The following is a 21,463-nucleotide window of genomic DNA, read 5'->3' on the forward strand; positions in this document are numbered from 1 at the left end:
CATTCATTTCCACCGAGTGTCTTCTGAGAGTCCACTGTAGGCTGCTTCCTTCACCAGCTTACTCTTCAGTGACAGTTCCTCCATGTAAAAGAGGTGTTTAGCTTTGCAATTACTATTGACTGCTGTGCTAGCTTTTCTGCTTAGAGTGTAGCCAATGTTTGTGTGTATGCACAGTACATGCACGTACATGTGAGCATGAGAGGGTGTGCATATGGAGGCCAGAGACACGTGTCTGGTGCTGCGATCACTTTGCGCCTTACTTTTCAAGACAGAGCACCCCCTCCACCCAGCAGTGCTTTGAAGCAGATGCTGAGACTCACGGTCAAACACTGGGCGATGTGTAGGGAGCATTGTGAAAGGTGGGAGGGAGGGGGAAAGGACCTGGAGGTGACAGGAGCTCCACAAGGAGACCAATAGAACCAACTAACCAGGGCACAGAGGGGCTTGCTGAGACTGAAGCACCAAGTAAGGACCATACATGACTAGACTTAGGCCCCTTACATGGACATAGGCCCCTTACACAGATGTAGCCGGTGGGCAGCTTAGGCTTCATGTGGGACTTCTAGCAATGGGAGCAGTGGTGGGGTTTCAGTTGCGCACTACTGTACTGCATCTTCTACATGGTGTTGGGGACCTGAACCCGGGTCCTCACGCTTGCGCAATAAGCACTTTATCAACTGAGGAATTTCTCCAGTCCCACAGGCAATCCTGACATGGATTTTTGTTCCCAGCTCTTTGATCATACCCCCCTGGAGGGACTACCTTGCCAGGCCACAGGGGAAGAGGACATTCTAAGTCCCGATGTCACTTGAAGAGCTGGGGTGATGGGAAGGGGGCTCCCCTTTTCTGAGGAATAGAGGGAGGGAGGTACTGAGAGGAGAGGAGGGATAGGGCTAAGACCAGGATGCAGAGTGAATGAACAAATAACGAGGGAGTAAAAAAGAGCCTCTCACTGAACCAGGAGCTCTGCATTTTGGGAGGAAAACCTAGCCACTGAGCCCCAGGGGTACTCCTGTCTTTGCCCCAGTGGTGGGGTTTTAGTTGTACACTACTGTATTGCACCTTCCACATGGGAGCAGGGGACTTGAACTCGGGTCCTCATGCTTGTTCAGTAAGTAAGCACTTTATCAACCGAGCTATCTCTCCAGCCCCACAGGCAACCTCTCTGATCTGCGCCCAAGTGCTAGTGCTAGAAGACTGGTGTGTCACACCTCAAGTCCCCGAGTTACTCACACAGAGCATTTTTTTTTTTCATTTGATTAGGACCTTTTCTGACCAAAGGCTTTGACTTCTGAGCTGCATGGCAAAAGCACACTGACGTAGAAGAAACATTTACCCGTAGATCAAGAGTGAAGAGACAAGGTGAGTCAGAAAGGGAAGACAACTTTAACGCACTAAATCACAGTACCTGTGCCAAGTAGCTTCCACAGCACTTTCTGGGACAATTCTATGCACGTAGAATCACCAGCTAGGAAATCTGGAACCTTACGACTCAGAATCAATGGGAGGCTGGAAAACACTCCAATGGCGACAGGAAGTGAGGTGGTGAATTCTCAAAGTCAAGAAAAGGGCCTGAGAATCTTTTATGAGTAAGTTGATTAACTAGAACATATAAGTATTAATATAACATGTCTGTCCACTTGGCTGATGTTGGGCAGCTAAACTCATGAATACTGGCCAAGCCAAAAGAAGCACAGATAACATATGCAAATCATTCTAAACTGACACATTTGTTAGCAGTACAAGGTGGTGGCAAAAGTGAAAAAAAAAAAAAAAAAGTAATTTAGTATCAGAGTTTGCAGCCTGTCCACATTTGCTTCCTATTGTCTATGTTGAAATCTCACATGAATGGCAGATGGACTACTTAACACTACAAGAAAGACAAAATTAGAGAATTTTTAAAAAAAAGATTTACTTTCATTTCTTTGTATGTGTGTATGTCTTTGTGAGTGAGTGTTCTATGTGTGGGTGCCCACAGAGGCCAGAAGAAGGCACTGGATTCTCTTGGACCTGGCGTTACAGGCAGTTATGAGCCACTGGAAACCAAACTTGCGTCCTTTGGAAGAGCAGGAAGTGCTCTTAATTGCTGAGCCATCTCTCCAGCCCTGAGAGACTGGGCATCATGGTCATACAGAATGGGCTATAGGACGGCTGTGAGAAAGAAGTGGAGATGGAAGATGAGGAAGGGTGAGAGAGACAGCCTATGCACAAGACAGCCCAGTGTCCCCCTCCCCCTGACTGGCAGAACAGTCATTAGTCCTTCTGACACCCCATTCAGTGTCTTCCTCCAATCCCCAATATTCCTCCCTCTTCAACTTTGACACCATGTACGCTGCACAAGCCCCTATCCCCCCGAAGACCCCTTCCATACTCTCCTTCTTATGACCCCTTCCGGCTTCCGGGGTTCTGCAGACACTCCAGATTAAACAGCGCCTTCCTCTTTGCTGACTTTCTTTTTATTCAGTGAATGTTTGAATGTTTTGTGAGAAACCAGAAAAGCAAATCATGCTGGAAAGCAGAGGGAGTGACAGAAGCATCTGTGGTACCTGCCTGATGATCAGTTAAGACATCACTGTGTCAGGGACTTGGTTTTAGAAAACTGCACATGAAAATTTGTTGTTACAATGATAAAAACGGGGTGTGAGATACAGAATGAAGAAATTTAATAGAAGTCTATTCTGTGATCATTATTAAAAGGAAGACCCCATGTTTAATTACAGTATCTTTTTATCAAAATCTTTAGTAGGTGAACAATTTTACAAATCTGCAATTCTTTAAAAAAATCCCAACAAAATAGTATCACCTAGAACCCCAATTTTGTACAATGAAATTTTCTTTTGTGACAAGATTTTGTAAGTACAGCTATTTTGTGTGTATTTCCATTTATGATAATCACTTAGAAACTTTACTTCAAAGTGTCAAGACTGGAAAGTAAAGTGTCAAAACACTAGCTTTATACTCATGTATTTTAGTTACTAACAATATAGTAAGATGAAATCGAACAAACACAACAGAATTTTCTTTCCTTTTATCTCCCTTCATCTCTCATGAGGGGACTCAACCAAAGGCCTACTGAGATATGCTCCCAGCCCATATTTCACTTTCTTCTTTTGAAACAGTAAATAGAAATTACTGATTTTATCTCGCCATTTGTAAATACAGGAGGAGGGACCTTTTCCTCTTTTGTTTTGACACTTAAAAACAGAAAGAACATAAAGGAGTGTGTTGGGTGGAAGATAGTCTATGAACAAAATGGGGGATTTTTAAGCCACCCTTAAAGGTTACAAGGCTACCAAGGTGAATACTATTTAGGTCAATACAATCACTGGAAAGTAAAGAACATTTGGTACAGTAGAACAGGAAAATTCCATGTACACTCATCTCAGAAGGCTTATTTGGGGCCATTAATGTCCATGAGTGCTCTTTGTCGCCATGAGCAACACTCCTGTGACCACGGCTAAATGCCTGCACCGGGTCACGCTTACCTTCGGCAGGGACCTTGCTGCTCTGGACAGGCACTTATTCTTTCATTCAGGATTTCAAAGGAAATAGCTGTCATCTCAGGCAGCTGAACATCTGGCTTCTTGGTTTGTTTTAAGAAGCAAAATAGGGAGAGGACGAGTGACCATGAAATAGGCCAGGTTAGCGATTTTCCCCTGTTTTTACAATTATATGTGGGGGTTTTTGACTGTGTCTGATGGCCATTCACACATAGGCTCCAGTTTGTTTTCTTCTGAGTGTTCAACCTTTTTTTATTTATTTTTTCTTTCCTCAGTTACCTTGGAGTTTATTTTTTTATTTTTATTTTTTAATGTTTTATTTATTTTATTTTTTAAAATATATTTTATTAATTTATTCATATTACATCTCAACTGTTAGCCCATCCCTTGTATCCTCCCATTCCTCCCTCCCTCCTGCTTTCCCCTTACTCCCCTCCCCTATGACTGTGACTGAGGGGGACCTCCTCCCCCTGTATATGCTCATAGGGTATCAAATCTCTTCTTGGTAGCCTGCTGTCCTTCCTCTGAGTGCCACCAGGCCTCCCCATCAAGGGGACATGGTCAAATATGGGGCATCAGAGTTCATGTGTAAGTCAAGTGTGGAGAATGTCCTGTCCATTGGCTAGATCTGGGTAGGGGTTTGAAGTTAACTGGATTTATTGCCCTTGGCTGGTGCCATAGTTTGAGTTTATTTAAACTAAGGAAAAGGTCATGTTTTCGTGTAACACACTTGGTTCTTTAAATAACAAATGCGATGAACAGCAGAAGAATTAGAGAATCCTGCACTGTGATCCATGCGAAACATCAACATCTTGGCTTGTACATAATTAAAGAAACATCTCACTTTTCCAATCACTGTAATAGCCAATACATAGAGGCATGCCTTATGTGGGCATAGGAATGCAATTAAGAAAAGAAAAAAAAATCATGCTGGAACTACTCAATTTCTTTAAAATCACTGAGCAAGAAAAGCAACACTGAACTTCCATACTGACTTTTTACAGCATCTATACAGTACCTTGACTTAAATCCAAGAGCAAAGTTCACACTCTCCTCTCTTTTGGTAAACAACTGCATGGTAAACTTAGTTGACTTTCCCTCTGCATTTTACCTGGGAGTGGCCTTTTAAATATTTTATTTAAAAGAGGGCAGGCTTGGCACTTTTATACTGATGTCACCAATGTTAATATTTCTTGGGACCTCAGGAAGGTTCATATTCTTTACAGCGGATACAGCAGGGCTGGAGCTTCCGCTAAGCCAGCCTCAGATTTCTCCAGTCTATTCTGTGCATCAGTCTGTGTAACAATCGCACTCACGCTGGTCTCCAATACCATCCCCCCCCCCACCATTTCTGCAAGAATATTGTAAACCTTGTCTACATGGAATACTAAGTCCAGCTCACAGACATTTTCAAAACATTTGTCTAACGTTTCCACAAATACTTGTATTAGATCTAAAATGCCAAGTTCACTTTCTGAGGAATCCACACAGAAGAAAAAATAGAGTGTTGCATAATGTCTATAAATCACTTTCTTGTCAGACCTTCCAATTAACAGCCCTCCTTCTAGGAAATTACAAACATTCTTGTCGCGCTTAGACACCAAGTGAGAAGTCTCCCTGATGATTTGCTGTTGTGTATCTTCACTATAGGGCTGACAGAACTTGGAGAGCCATGGCTTCCCATGATTGTGGAAGATGAGGATGGCCTTGATCACTGGGTGGGCCGGGCAGACTGGGCGGGCACTGGGGTCAGGGCGGGGGCGGGCATGTGAGCCTCACCTCCGGGAGCTCGCTGCCCCCTGAGTGTTCAATCTTATAACTCTACAGAGTAAAACCACCCAGAATAAAAGAAGCAAAATCACCCAAGTTTTACTGCTATGGTTTTGTAGGGGTTTTTTTTGTTGTTGTTGTTTGTTTGTTTGTTTTTTGAGACAAGGTTTCTCTGTGTAGCTTTGGCTGTTCTGGACTAACTTTGCAGACCAGGCTGGCCTCGAACTTACAGCGATTCACAAGCCTCTGCCTCCCGAGTGCTGGGATTAAAGGCGTGCGCGACCACCGCCCGGCTGGTTTTTTAGTTTTTTAAAATCACAAATAATTCATAAGCACATGCTTCTGATTCTTGGAACAAATTTTTCTATTTTTTTCCTACTTACTGAACAGCTTATTATTCTTCTCCTCTGTCTACTAATGCTTGCTTAAAGCCCTCGGATATGTAACTATGTATGACATCTTCTCCTCCCACCACTGAGAACTTGCCAACCAGCAGGTTCGACATGAGGGTCTTCCCTGTCACTGACCTCCTGACATGGTACAATCAAGCCAACTGGGATGTGCTAGACAGAAGGCTCTTGTTCCAAGTTACACAATGAACAATAGCAGAAGCAGATTTGAACTTACAAGGTTGTGACATCGACTTCCTAAAAGCAACATTTTTATAATGAATTGAAGATCCAAATTGAAACGTTCTGCTCTACCAACAACTTCCCACTGTACATATGGTATTTTTTGCAACTATGCTTGTCAGAGAAATTGGTCTAAACTTAAAAAAGTCTGAACTATTTTTTAAAATTATCATATAAAGAAGAAGGTTTCATTTTGGCATTGTCCAATATAATTTGTTTTTGTTTATTCTCGTCCCTTGGTTCTTCCTCATCTCTGTACCTTCCAGGCCCATGGGCTATCATGTCATGTCATATGTGTTCCATCGCCCTCCCTTTCCTAGTTCCATGACCTACAACCACACTAACATACACACACACCCATCTATAAGCATTAAGACTATAGTCTTACAATGGAATTTCTAGTGATGTTTTTGGTCCTGGCAGGATAGCCCAGTGTGATCCCACTATAATCTTCCCATGCTGAGGAGGGACCTGTGCTTCTGGGAAGTCTTGCCTCATTTTTTGTTACCATCAGTCTTGATTTTGTTGCCTGTAATTCCTTCCCCTTACGTATCACTCAGTTTACAAGTTACTCCCACAAACAGATCTGTCCTGGACACAACATCTATTTACTCCAACTTCTGAAGCCTCGTGACACCTTGAACTTGGCACTTAAAGCCTTTATCTCTGTGAGTGGCTGCATTTCCTTACTGCCTGTACTGTTGGCTTTATGATGGCAGAGACCCATCTCACCTTTCTCTACCCTGGATCCCTGTGTTTTGCTCAGGAAATGTGACCTAAATGGCCATCAAGAGCCATTACGGACAGAAAGAAGGAGCCCTGCACTGTCCCATTAGCTTGCCCTAGTGCTCTATGGCGCTGCGTTGTAGTTTTCATCCTCTACAAAATGGCTTTCTCCAAAACTCAGAGGAAATAAAGTCTTCAATCTAAGGCACGCATCCTCCCCTACAAAACAGAGCTATCTTCTGCACATAGCAGCCTTAAGTAATTTCAGCGAGTAAGTCATAGCTATAAATAAAATAGCAAGTGAAACAGTGGGACACGTACATCCAAGTGAGTAGCACCGTTCAGACACACTGTTCTGTGGGCAACGGTCTCTGTGTTACCATTAATGCTTTAACATTTATAAGGGTCTCTGGCAACATCCTTTAAAATGAACTTACTGACCAGAGCAGAAACCCTGCCTCCTTTCTTTAGGCCATTGTTTCTACCTGCTGTTGTCTGAGTCCTTCCCAAGACTCCCCCAGCTGACCACAGAGATGGCATGTTATCGCACCCCTATGTAGAGACCTTTGACAGTCTGGATGTGGAGTGCTAAGACTCTCACAGGAAAGGCCATGCCGGCTGAGAGTGGAGGGAGGCCCTTTCTGAGGAGCACTTCAGGCTTGCATGCTTTTTGTCCAGGACACCTTATGGTGCGCAACCACGGAATCAAATCTACCTGAAGGGGGCACTGCTCCCCACAGGAAGTCCAAGGAGTCTCAGGGGCAGCATTTCAGTCCTGAATCCCTGTTTGCAGGCAGGTGCCCTGACAGCAGGGTTTTCTAATCTAGGCACCAATCAGAGCTTCCTCTTCCCCCTGGCCAGGAGCTGCAAGTTGAGCTTTCAATGCATTGTCCCCTCCCCGACTTCAGGAACAGAATTTCATTTAGTATGTAGTTCATAGGTGAAAATAACCCCTGTCCATGCCAAATTTCTCCTTTAAAAAGAAGATGACTTTCGTGGGACATGCCCCTTGGGCTAGTATGCAGATATAAGTGAGTATATATCATTTGAGTCTTTCTGCTTCTGGGTTAACTCACTCATTATGATCATTTCTAGCTCAATCCATTTATCCACAAATTTCGGGAATTCCTTGTTTTTAATAGCTGAGTAGCATTCCATAGTGTATATGTACCACAGTTTCTTTATCCATTCTTCTACTGAAAGCCTTCACTTACCAGGAAACTGGGACAGAAAGGAGGACATCCTTTTGGGACTCTAAATGAGAGAAGCATGGGAGAATAGCAAAGTAGAAGGATCCAGAGGGTCCTAGAAAACTACAAGTAGAACATTATGATAGGCAGATTTGGGCCCAGGGGTCCCGCTGAAACTAAGGCACCAGCCAAGGACAATATAGGCGGTAAACTTTAAACCCCTACCCAGATCTAGCCAATGGTCAGAACATTCTCCACAGTTGAGTGGAGAGTGGGATATGACTTTCTCATGTACTCTGGTGCCTCACATTTGGCCATGTCCCCTGGAGGGGGAGACCTGGTGGCACTCAGAGGAAGGACAGCAGGTTACCAAGAAGAGACTTGATATCCTATGAGCATATACAGGGGGAGGTAATCCCCCTCAGGAACAGTCATAGGGGAGGGGAATAATGGGAAAATGGGAGGGAGGGAAGAATGGGAGGATACAAGGGATGGGATAACCATTGAGATGTAACAAGAATAAATTAATTAAAAAAATTAAAAAAAAAAAAAAAAGAAGACGGCATCGACCCACATAAAATATTGGAACAGCTATCCTGGGTGATCCACAATGTGCTGCTTCCAAATTACCTCAGGAAGAATGTCAACTTACTTCAATCACTGTGGTCTTATCAATGTCTGCCTGCAGAAGCAACAGGCCACGAAAAGGTCAGTGTCACGGGAGGGAGTGGAAATCTCATTCAGGGTAGATTCAAAACAATGTGTCTGCTAGCAGCAGGCCCAGAGGCCCAAGCCGCTCCCTTGTCTATAAATGACTGAGATTGTGTGGGATCAGCAATGGCATAGTATTAAAACCTCTGTGAACGATATTCTGCCTCCCTCCTACTGTGTCACTCGCAGGCTGAGACAAAGCGGTGTGTAGTGCTTTTTATTGAAACAAAACAACAAAATTTGCCTTCTGCTTTACTGTTTAACCAAACACACATTCTCACAGCTGTAATAATTAGGTGATATTTGTGTTAGTCAGCTTTCTGCTACTATAACAAATACCATAGCTAATGAACTTATAAGGAGACAAGGTTTATTTTTGGCTTTCACACTTGAAGGTTCTAGTCCATAATTAGTTGGTTCTTGCTGCTCTGGGCCTTGGCAAAGGAGTGCATGGGTTGGGGGGAGGGGAGAGTAGTCAGGGAGCAAGAGACAGTTCCACAGTCCTTTTTAAGGGCATTTCCCAATGACACAAAGGCCTCCCCCTAAGCACTAAATGTAACAACCACCAACACCCGCATTGCCACCCTAGGGACTCCATCTTCAATAGCTGTGCTTTGGAGGGCACTTATGATTCCTATTGTAGGGGGTTAAGGCTTATAATTTTAAAAAGAAAAACAGCAGCCCCTCCATGGCTCCTAGCTGATTCTTGCTTCCAAGAGACAAATATTGTTTACTTTGACTGGTTTCAACTGTAATTCCCTGCCCCCCCCCATGTTTCTGGACATCACACACACACACACACACACTTAGGGAGGGGGCACAAAACAAGCCAAGCAGATCTCTCTGAGACCAACTTGGTCTACAATATAGCATTCCAGGCCAGCCAGTGCTACATGGTGAAACCCTGTCTTAAGACAAAGACAAAAACAAAAACAAAAAAAAAAACCTATTGATTTTCTGTTACACAATGGTATATTCCGGCACGTGCACTCATGTGGACCCTATTCTCTTCTCCCATGATCCTCCTGGTATGAGTCTATGAGTATTGTAGTTGGGATGTGATCTGTCTCCACTGGCTCGCGTATTAACATCTGGTCCCCAGCTGGTGGGGCTATTTTGGGAGATGGTGGAGACATTAGGAGGCGGCACCAATGGAGGAAGTGGGGTCTGGAGAGAGTATTATTGATGTAACACCTGGTCCTGGAATCCCTTCCTGGTTCTGGGCATCCTGGCTGCCCAGAGTTGAGCAGTCCTACTTTAACCATACCACGCCCATCATGAAAAGCCGAGAGCTCTGAAGCATTGGGCAAAATTAACATTTCTCCCCTAACACTCTGGCAGTGGTTATGTAAAGTCTAAGACAGCAAACTGTTACCAAGATGCTGCTGTGACTAAACCTATTTGTCTCACAAGCTGTTGGAAATGATTAGTGGGAGGAATTCGGGAGCGTTTGGAGAAGTGGGCTAGGGAAAGCCTGGAATACTGCAAGCAGAGCTGGCTTCATGGTTGATTTTGGTGGGAGTGCCAGAGACCAGACACTACAGTAATGCAGATAGCGAAGGGCAGGCTCACAAGGTCCAAACAGGATAAAGACCTTACAGGAAGTCGTACCAGAGGCCGTTTAGGCTACACTGTGGCAAAGACTTTGCCTGTACTATTATGTCCACGTCCTGAGACCCTGAGGAGGCTGAGTTTAGAGTCAATCTGGGCCTTTGGAAGCCCAGAGGCAGACTGAAACGTCTGAAACAGCTGAAACGAATGTGCTGACTGCCTGGTGCCAAGCCTGTCCCTATGCTGAGCACTTGTGGAAACTTTGGGGATGGGTCTAACTTGATGAATTGCCTCTGAAGGCGATACCGGATCCCTGAGGTTCTCCCTCCCACTCTGCTTCCTGTCCATCATAAGGTGAGAAAGTTCTATCACAAGCTCCCTCAGACATGATGTCCTATGCAGTGGACCAACAAACCACACACAGTGACAGAGCACTGTGGGACGAAGGGGCTAGGCAAATCTTTCCTCTCTATCGTTGTTTTGGTCAGGTCACAGAATTCAGACCAAGTAACAAAAATGGTTTGGGGACTGTGAGTAATGATACTAGGTGTTTGTACCAAACAATTTCCAACAGAGCCAAAGGGACCACGGCTCCTTCCCTAGGTGACGGCCAGTTCTGTAAGTGATTGACTGCCTCGCTTTCACAGGGGTCCATTCATGGAACTACTACTAATTCTTGTTACCCTAAAGCACAAAAGCCTCTCAAAATGGTTCAGCACACTGTGGGAGCTCCCCGTCTTTCTCCATGTCTCCCCACCTTCATTTCTAACATGCGAGTGCATATTTGATTCTCCCCTCGCCCTCCATTTTATACACATTCTTCTGAAAATCTTACTTGCTGGGAAAGTTCAATGAAACAAGCAATTGGCTATTTCTTTTTTAAAAATTTTCTGCAACGTTTTTAGTCATTTTAAAAATATATTTTGTTAATTCATTCATATTACATCTCAATTGTTATCCCATCCCATGTATCCTCCCATTCCTCTCTCCCTCCCATTTTCCCCTTGCTCCCCTTCCCTATGACTGTGACTGAGGGGGACCTCCTCCCCCTGTATATGCTCATAGGGTATCAAGTCTCTTCTTGGTAGCCTGTTATCCTTCCTCTGAGTGCCACCAGGTCTCCCCATCCAGGGGACATGGTCACATATGGGGCACCAGAGTTCGTGTGTTTCTATATTCCAACTGCTTCCAAAAAATTTTCTGATTTTGTTTAGTAAGCATTTTCTACTTCTAAAAGACTTCAAGGACTGGAGACCCCCACCCCCATCCTGTATGTTGCTGCTCCTCAGGCTGTTTTTCCCAAGCATGTGGCTTGCTCTTATCAGTTACACTGCGGACCTCACTCACAGGTCTCATACTGTTCATGTTCACATTTATGAGGTCTGGGAACACAGAAGGACTTGATGGTTGGTTGGTTAGCTGCAGGGTGGTGAGGTAACAGCCTAAAGTTTCATTAGTGGACCCGAACGACTGTCTTCTGATCCTTTTAAGGCTGAAGCTGTCTCCCCTCCAGCCTCCCAGAAAAGATGCCCTCTGCCTCAAGTAATTTTGGGTGGTCAATAAACACCCCAAAGCCAACCATTTGGCTTCCAGAGAATTATTATTTTCAGCACTGGCAAACTAATAGGAAGTGGAATTAAACATACTACTACGAGACAGAGTTTTACATCGGTATTTTGTGATTTCCCAACACTGTAGCCAATTATTTTAGAAAGGGCTGCAAACTGTTTCCATCTCTTAGGAGAGTTTATAAAATGCACCGTTTACTTCATGTAGAATCAACACCAGGAGGTTAACCTAATAGGGAGACAGGAAGTACAATCTGTTTACTTTGAATAGGTCCAATCTAATAATTAATTAATCTTTCTATCTGTGTAGAACTCCATTTCTAGGTATGATCATGTACCTGTAGCATTTAAAACATAATTTTCAAGAAATTACACATGCACATGTGCGTGTGTGCGCGCGCACGCACACACACACACACACACACACACACACACACACACACACTTTTTTTTATCACCTTCAACACCACTAGAAACTATGGTGGTGGATCTGGCATGAAGAGGAGCACAGAAGAACTCTGGTCAGATGTAGAAAATGCCAATACTTGGCCATGCAGCTTGGTCTTGGTCTTCAGATCTCCCACACAAGTTATTCTGGTGCCTACAGGACAGTGTTTTATTCACTCATCTGGTAACCAGTGCCCTTTTCCATTCCCGTTCGTGCACCCCTGATTACCAAGTCAGCCAATCCCTTCACTGCTGCTTCTCCCAGAACCACCCCAGAACCCCCTACCACTCCAAGCCCTCCCCCCTTTGTGTCTTCCTTTTAAATAACCCACCAAGTCAAATCTGTACTGCCCATATACTTTGACTGTCCCTTCAGCAGAAGCCATCAGTCATCAATAGCACCTGTTAGGGGTGAAGGCTCATGCTAGGATGTTGACTGGCTTGATCTTGCTCGGGTCTCGGGTAGGCAAGCCTAGCCGCTACACGTTCATGAGGGTAGTGGTCCTGTCATGTCCAAAAGATACAGCTTCACGTTGGGACTCCCTGACCTCTGGCTGTTATAATCCTTCCACTCCCTTTTTCAAGATGCTTTCTGAGCCTTGGGGTGAGAAAATAGGCTAGAGAGGTCCCATTTGTGGCAGAGCGCTCCACTGACACTAACTGTCTACACTTTCATCAGTTGTGAGTTTCTGTGTTAATTTCCATCCACTGTACAAAGAAAGTTCACCGATGACACTTGAGAGCTGCACTCACCTCTGAGTATAGAGATATAAATTTAGAGGATAGATCGATTTATGTCTATTCAGTAGAAGAGTAGTAGCAGTCCTGTGAACTCCATGAATATTTGGTAGGCTTTACAGTGCCAGATATGCTTCCTCCCAGCCTTAATTAAAATCAGAAAGTATCTGGTTACCACTATAACATTGGTGCCACCATTGCACCCTGGGGAATCTTGCCACACTGGTCATTATTGTGGTTCACAGAAAGATAAGGATATTGATGACTTTCTCCCTAGAAGCCTACACAGCGCTTTCTAGTAGGTACTATGAAAGCTAACAATGACCAATGTTGACTGTCAACTTGACTGGACTAATACGTGCCTAGGGGATTAGTAAAGTATAACTCTGCGGTGTCTGTAATGCTTCTTAGAGGGCTTTGATGCAGTGGACGGATTCATTTCTTTAAGGATTCATGATCTGATGTTACTACTGGGAAGTAAAGAAAGGCAGGAAATGGGCTTCCATGGGGGAAGCTGGTCACCAAGGGTATGCTCTTGGGTGCTGTATCTTGCTCTGTTTTCTCCCTGCTTCTTTCACCCCGCTCCCTTCTTGCTGGACAGATGTCCCTATGACTGTGAAACTTACCGCCAAGTTACAAGCAGCAAATTATGGCTTACTCAACTAGGCAAACTTAAATACTTCTTCCCTTACATTGTTTGTGTTATTTGGTCACCACGATAATCAAAGTAACTAGCAAAGGTACTTAAATGTGTTGTCTGGAACAAATTATTTCCTTTCATTGTTGTCTTTCCATTGATATGGGGCCTTGCACCGTAGCCCGGGGTAGCCTTAAACTTCTTGTACAGCCCAGATTAGCTTCAAATTTCAGCTCTTTGTGATTCAGCTCCTGAGTTCTGGGACTACAGGCATGGATTACCATGCTTAGCCTAGAATAAGTAATTTCCTAGAATAAGTTCTTTATATGTCTTTGTAAAGAACTTTTAATAAAATTTTAGCATGTTAATAATTTACCAAATTTATAAACTGAATACATTTTAAGTTATATTTTTCTTCAGTTGTTACTTACATACATACATACATACATACATACATACATATATATATATATACATACACATGTGTTCTCAGCTTTCTAAATACCAGTAAAGGCACAAAAAAGAGATTGTAAGGAGCTAAGAAAACCTCAATAAGGAAATGAATGAGAGACAAACATATAGAGATTTAACCAAACAATGGCTAAGCTGGTGTTTGCTGAGACATGGCGCCCGACACTGTGCCAGGCCTTGGTGACAATATGACCATGTATTTACACTGTGCCAGGCCTTGGTGACAATATGACCATGTATTTACACTGTGCCAGGCCTTGGTGACAATGTAACCATGTATTTACACTCCATCTGCCCTTCCAGTTTTGGTGTCAAAAAAATAAAGTTCACAATATTTTGCTTACTAAAACAAGAGTGCATATAATGAGGAAATGGGATGTGTATTAGACATGCACATACTTTAAAATAGTAATATTCCTCTACTTATATACTTCATTGTAAAACTATAATTTTCAGTTCTACAATAGATTATTTGGCACTGTCTAGCTAAGATGTTTCTTCCAAGGAATCTTCTGTCAACCATGTCAACTAGGTAATGACTTAATTCCTATACTTTCCTGTTTGCATCCATTTATCAAGTTTGCTTAATGAGATAAACTGTAATTGCAGCTGGTAAGTAGTTTTGCCAGTAGGGGAAGATTAGTGCCAAGGCAAAATTGATTCCTGTTTTAACAAAAGCAGAATTATACCTGAAAAACTGAGGTCTACCACAGTTTCTTCAGTGCTGAAAATGATTTCTGTTTCTGGGGGAAATTAAGGAACTATATGCTATACTTTTAAAACATTAGTTATTTTAAGGAAATTAAAAACAATTGCCTAGGCAAAGCTGTCACTGTGCCTCCACTCCTTTACAAAGGCAGGGGCTGCATTTGGTCTTACCCCCTTACTCTTTCTTTATAAAGTGAATGTGGACTCATAGTCCAATACATAATTGCACAATTAAGTCAGAGTATTAACGGCCATCTGAACATTGCTTAGAGTAGGTAAAACTGCAATAAATAACATTTCTTTGGCACTTTCCTGACTCCGTCCTAGTGTCTTTAGTAGGTGTTCCTTCTGACTTGCCATGAAGACCTGTTCTGTTTTCATCCGGAACAGACACCCTCAGAAGTTGCTCTGTGCTTTAGGTAGATCACAGGAGGGTCAGATCTGCCTGTGGATTACCCATTGAAGTACGGTTCCCTACTTTCTCTTTCAAACTTTGGCACTAACAACTGCTCTGTAGGATTGATTACTATGACTTTTAATTTCTTACTTTACTAATGTCTTACAGTGAGTGTGATGGGTAGAGAGGGGCAGATTGGGGAAAGGAAAAAAAAAAGTGTCTTTCCAGCTTGTTCAGCGATTGAGGCAGGTACTGGAAGCAGAGTCCTGTAAAAACACATCACCACCGTGATCATCCTCATCACCATCACCACTAAATCAAACACGGATGAGGGTCCGCACAGCGGGCACATGAAGAGATGACTCTCCAGATGGCATCTCAGACACGTGGGAGGAACATGCACACCTTCTGAGGTCTGAGTGTGCCTGCCTTCAGGGGAGGGAAAATGCCAATTGAATAGTTTTGAATGTAGATCGTATTCCCTCAAAAAAGTCCCTGTTCCCCCAACACCTCTCTCCTTTCCCACCTAGCCCATGCTTCTTGCCTGGCCACAGAATTCTACCTAGGAACTGGCAGGAACATCGCCCCATAATTCTTCCAGGTCTACCTGGTCTGGCCGCATCTCACAGCACTCTGCCTTCCTTCTACTCTGCTCCTTATTGGCTTATCCTGTCAGAACATGCCCGCTCCTTCCTTCCAGGGACGCTTCTGATTTCCTTGTGTCCCAGGACTACTCCAAGGCTTGCCATAAAGAGTACTCAGCAAGTGCTATCTCAGCTAATCCTACAGTAGGGAGTAGGGGCAACTCTACGAGGGGGCTTGGAAACAGAAAGATCTTACAGCAGGGTACACTTATGTGCAATGGGGAAACTTCCCTTGTACTGAGATCCAGCCACTGAAAATCCAAGGAGTTGGTAGACCAGAAGGCTACAACAGTGAACTTGGAATAATTTTCCTCCTCCACTCTTCATGAAAATCTGACCACCACATAATAATATGAGATTAACTCTGGTTAAAATCATTAACGATAATTTAGTGTGAGAGTTATACATGGTTATGTAACACAGGAGTGATTTTAAATTACGTTTGGTTTCCGGCTAGCTGGGAGGTCTACATACTAAAACTGGGTTGGCAAACTTGCAGCTGTTGAGAAAGTGCAACGAATATTCTGGGAAAACCAGTGATGGAATGTAGGTTCTCAGTAACAATGCCTTTGTCGTCAATAGGTAAAACACTGCGTTGATAAACAAATAAGTCAAGATTTCAGCATGGAATGCTAGGCAAATAAAAAAAATACTTGAAATAACAATAGTTTTCTTAGTTGTTTAGATGAGGATTGATTGATGGCAGGCTACATGACCTAGGACAAGGTACAAATACAAACTTTTTTTTTGATGATATATTTTTTTATTAATTTATTCATATTACATCTCGATTGTTAGCCCTTCCCCTGTTTCCTCCCATTCTTCTCTCCCTCCTGCTTCCCCCCTTCTCCCCTCCGCTATGTCTGTGATTGAGGGAGACCTCCTCCCCTGATATATGCTCTTGGAATATCGAGTCTCTTCTTGGTAACTTGCTACAAATACAAACTCTTAATTTCTACTCAGTCCCTCCCAAGCCCCCAAACCATCATCTGGCAGCACTCCTGGCTTCAAGTCTTAAGCTTATGAATCTAATTTTACAACTGTCTCATGTCAAACACTAACTCTAACAAAATCAGATGGGACAGTTTAATGTTCTACGATACATCAGTGACTCCTTCAAGTTTCTGCAAGCTCCAGAAGTAGTTCCCTACTTATAAAGCTGATAAATTACTGTTTCCATACAGTATTTTATTTATCTATTTATTTAATGGTCTGTCTGTCTGTCTGTCTATCTATCTATCTATCTCTCTATCTACTTATTTACTTGGTTTTTTGAGCTAAGTGTTTTTCTGTGTAGCCCTGGCTGTTTGGGAACTCACTCTGTAGACTAGGGTGGCCTTGAACTCCTAGAGATGTGCCTACCTCTGCCTCGCAAGTGCTTGGATTAAAGGCGTGCGCCACCGCCGCCACCACCACCCAGCTCCAAACAGTATTTTTAAAATATTGTTTAAAGGCGAGGCATGGTATCCATGTTCATCTACTCCCACTTCTTTTGAGACTGGGGTCAGAGTCAAGGGGGATATAGTTCTAGGCTAGTCTACATACACAGTAAGTTCCAAGCCAGCCAGGCTTACACAGTGAGAGCCTCCTCCATACCAATTACATGTGTGCCATACAGCTAAGACGGTCTTTAATATAAACTCACAGGTAACAAACATGTTAAGACTTTAAGCCAAAGCCAAAGAATCAAACTAAACCTTAGTATTTCCCCCAACACAATTAGTTGAAGACATCCAGGTGTAACTCAAGTTCCATTAATTTACAGAGGATATACTTCTTTGGAAAGTTTCTCTTTTCTTCCACCATGTGGACTTTGGGGCTTAACTTCAGAGGTTGTTGGCTTTGATCCTCGGCATCTTTACTACCTAAGGCACCTTGAAGTCCTTTTCTCATTCATATATTCTTTTTACTTCCTCACATACACACAATATGAACATGGCTGTTTAATGGGATCTGTATTTGGATTAAGCATCTGGGTCAGGTGGTGGCGGGACAAGACTTTACTCCCAGCACTTGGGAGACAATGCCAAGTGGATCTGTGAGTTCGAGGCCAGCCTGAACTACAGAGAAAGGTCCAGGACAGCCAGGCCTACACAGAGAAACCCTGTCTTGGAAACCCCCAAAATAGAACCTGTAAGACACAGTGTTCTGTAAAATAAAATGCCTGACATTTATTTTAACACAGCTAAGAAGAAAACCCTCTTGTGAGACAAACAGAAAATACAATCCCTGTCATTTTAGAAGGTGGATGGCAGTCTGTACTTGATCTGAACAATAAACCAGTTTTACTGGCCCCAGAAGGCCCTGCCAGAACAGCTCCAGCCTCCAACCATCACCTCTACGGCTGTGATAGTGCTACACGTCAATTTGACAGGAGCTAGAATCATAGCACGCAGAGCTCCAGGCACACCTGAGAGGAAATGTGTAAATTAAGGCTGGCCTCTGAAAATGTCTGTGGAGACTGTCTCGATGAAGCTAACTGATGTGGTAAGCCCCGTCATGACTGTGGGCAGAACCACGCCTTGGGCTGCAGGAAACGTACAAAGTGAGACAAACGCCAGCTCTTACTTGGTCTTTGCTTTGCAATTGTGAGTGCATAGTAAGCAAATGGGGGTGAGCTCCTGCCCTTTTTGGCTTTCCTGCCATGATTGGCTGTGCCCTTGAACTGTGAGGCGGAATAAACCTTTTCACACTTGAGCTGCTTCTATCAGGGTATTTTGTCACAACGGGAAAAGAAACAAAGACAACCGCTGTTCCCTGTGATGAGATGAACGGAGAGAGAGCAGGGAGAGTGGGAGAAAGCTAGTTCTAAGCGTGGGGTCCCAGTTCAGAGCTCAAGTGCTTCATCCAAAGATGTGGAACTACCTTCCACACCAAGAATCTAGCTGGGAATCCAACCGACCCCATATTTTCTTGGTAAACATCCTTCGCCTAGAGTTTTGAAAAAATATATTTTTATTAATTTATTCTCCCCTAGAGTTTTGAGCAGAGATGGAAACTGGCTCTGTAGGGTGTTTTGGAGCCAGAGCTGTTTATAACAGCAACTTAGCCCAGGTCTTATCAGCAATGCCATTGATTTAAAAATGTACTGTTGTATCAGACCCAGATCCACTGACAGACACTGGAGGAACAAGAGATAGTCTTACAGGTCCTCGTGGCTCCATCCTCACACAGCTCAGGTGCTGCCAGGGAAGGGGGCCATCGTAATGAGACCATGAATGCCAGGGACGCATCAGAAGGAGCTTCCGTAAGTCAGTGTGGCCAAAGGGAGGATGTAACGATGACATGGTCAACACAGGGGACTTTCACAGAGGGCTGCAGCTACACAAGCAGAACGAGATGGGAAGCACACAGCTTAGACATCCACTTGGCTGGGTGGTCTGTGAGAGTCAGGGCAGGGCAGGGCATCTGTGAAGATGCAGGGCAGGAAGGTTTTAAGTACTGAGCATCTCTGACTATTCTCTGGGTGGTACAATTTGGGGGGAATGAAGCTGGAGGCAGTCAAAAGGCTGTGGTAAATGGAACATGCAATGAGTTTGAATGAGGGCAGCAAAGAAAAAAAATTTTTTTAAGCCACATTTGATATGCAGAGAAGATAGAATCCCAGGGACCTTTCGTCACAGGATGTGAAGGATGAAGGCGTGGGAAGGCTCCCAGTTTTCTGGCCTGGGTGGTGAAAGCCACCAAACAGGATGCAAGAAGAAGAGCAGGTTTAGGGCGGGCAGGAAGTGTGGAGGGAGCTGAACTGAAGTGACATTCCTTCAGACACAGCTCAGAAAGGAAGGAGGCCAAGATGGCATTCAAGGTGACACCAAGCCACAAAGGCGGCGACTCTAATGGGTGAGGAAGCTTGGAAGGGGAGAGAGAGTGTAACGTAATGTTCTAGTAGCTCAAGAAGCCCACAAAGGTCAAGGAGAGTGCCGTGAATGAGAGAGGACTGAAAATACTGTTCACACTAGGGTGGGCTAATGACCTTAGAGAAAACTGATGCAGGGAGGGCTGAGTTAGACCCCAATGATTGGTGACGCCAAGGAGAGCCGAGAGGTAGATGGGTGCTCAGTCGAAGAGCTGTTACACAGACGAATAGGGGAAAGGCAGGCATACGGTTGTGCTATTAAATCATTTGACAACTTACTGTCTCCACATAACCAACCTCCCATTCTGGTGGCCGCCTTTTGTTCCTTCTCATGTGGTTTTATGTGCACACACATACGATACAGACAAAAGGCACTTATTGTGAGCAAGAATGCCACGTTCTAATACAGGACATTATATCTCTACACCTCAGTCTCCCATTAGGTTATCAGCATCATAGTCACAGACAAAAAGGAAATACTATTTCTTATCATCAAAACCTGACCTTCTACATAACATGCACCACCCCTTGACAAAACAGGCATGTTCCTTACTTCTGAGAGGTACAAGGTACGGCGTTCACCTTAGGAGAAAGACACACCTTGTCCCTCTGAGTTTCAGAGTAGAGAGAGCCATTAACCACTGGGAATGCTTCCAAAGGTTTGAGGGAGCTCGGGGTGCTACACCCGGAAGGCAAAGGACATCTGAGAGAGAGGGTGCTAACACACACCCAAAGGGGTGACACCTAGTGAGTCACCGGAGAGGGAGTCCCACCCTGTGAAGCTTCCACACCTGCCTTCTGTCTCAGCACCACAAAGGCAGTGGCACACATGGCTCTCTTCAGAGCAGTGTTGCAATGTCAAAGGAGCTAGGCGGACTGGTTAAACTGGTCCTGCCAGCCGAATGGCCACCAGACTTGGCTTGAGTTTTCGCTCTCCCAGGAAATGGGGCCAGAGGTCAGAACTGTGGCATGGAAAAGTGGTTCTCAGAGATTTCTGAAGAAGAGAACTGGAGCGGGGACTACTATTGTAGAAAACTGCATGCTCAGTACTTATTTATTTATTTACCTCACCTAGCCAAGGCTGGCCTTGAACTTCTTGCCTGAATTTTGTGAGTCCTATGATCATGGGTATAAGCCTATCCTGGGTACGGACGAACACAAGTGTTTCCTAGGTGGCTTCATTTTGGCTATAGCTTTCTCTCCTCTTCCTTAGTCTTAGCACTCTCAGGCCACTTTCCGTTCCACAGACTTCATCAGAATGGACGCTAGAAGGAGCATGGAGACAGTGGTCCGCTGCACCGCACTCTCTCCACTCTGGACAGATTGAGAAGATTGCTGTGACTCCTCTACTGCTTCAAATAAATCTGCCTTTGACTTTTTAACTACAGAGCAAAATGCCAGGTAGTAAACAAGCTTGCTGGGAAGACATTAAGAAAGCTACTGTATCAACCTGGGAGGCAATTGCTTTCTGATTATACCGTGGAAATTAGGTCTCTTCCGGGCATGTGATGAAATGGAGGTCCACACACAGGCAGAACCGGGCTCCATGTGGTGGGAGGGACTTTGTTCTGCCACTGTGGTCTGAGTGCCCACGTGGCATCCTCACACACTGATAGGTTGACATCCAATCCTTAATGTGACCGGAAGTGGAGCTTTGGGTGGCAATTACGTTTTTTGAGGGTGCAGCCCTTGTAACAGGGACTAGTGCTTGCTTTTAAAGAGACCCCAGAGGGAGCTTCACCTCTCCATTGAGGGAAGACACAGGGTGACGGTGTGCTTGACACGGCACCCCTGTTACTCTGCCTCCTTCTGGTCTAGGCCTTCCCAGCACCCCAACTCTGTAACATTCCAATGTTTGCATGGACTCAGAGCCACTGAGGAGCAACAACGGCAGGCAGCTGCTGGAAGTCTTGTACA

General features: G+C 44.2%; 1 protein-coding gene and 1 pseudogene across 2 annotated transcripts in view; both read right to left on the bottom strand.

Annotated features, from left to right (window-relative positions):
- The window catches only part of Garem1 (GRB2 associated regulator of MAPK1 subtype 1), a 176,223-nt gene that overhangs the window by 72,080 nt on the left and 82,680 nt on the right, over positions 1 to 21,463 (bottom strand). The window lies entirely within an intron of this gene.
- LOC127204715 (AP-3 complex subunit sigma-1-like) lies at positions 4,565 to 7,241 on the bottom strand (annotated as a pseudogene).

Source organism: Acomys russatus, chromosome 20 (assembly GCF_903995435.1).
Source record: "Acomys russatus chromosome 20, mAcoRus1.1, whole genome shotgun sequence".
Classification (NCBI taxonomy): domain Eukaryota; kingdom Metazoa; phylum Chordata; class Mammalia; order Rodentia; family Muridae; genus Acomys; species Acomys russatus.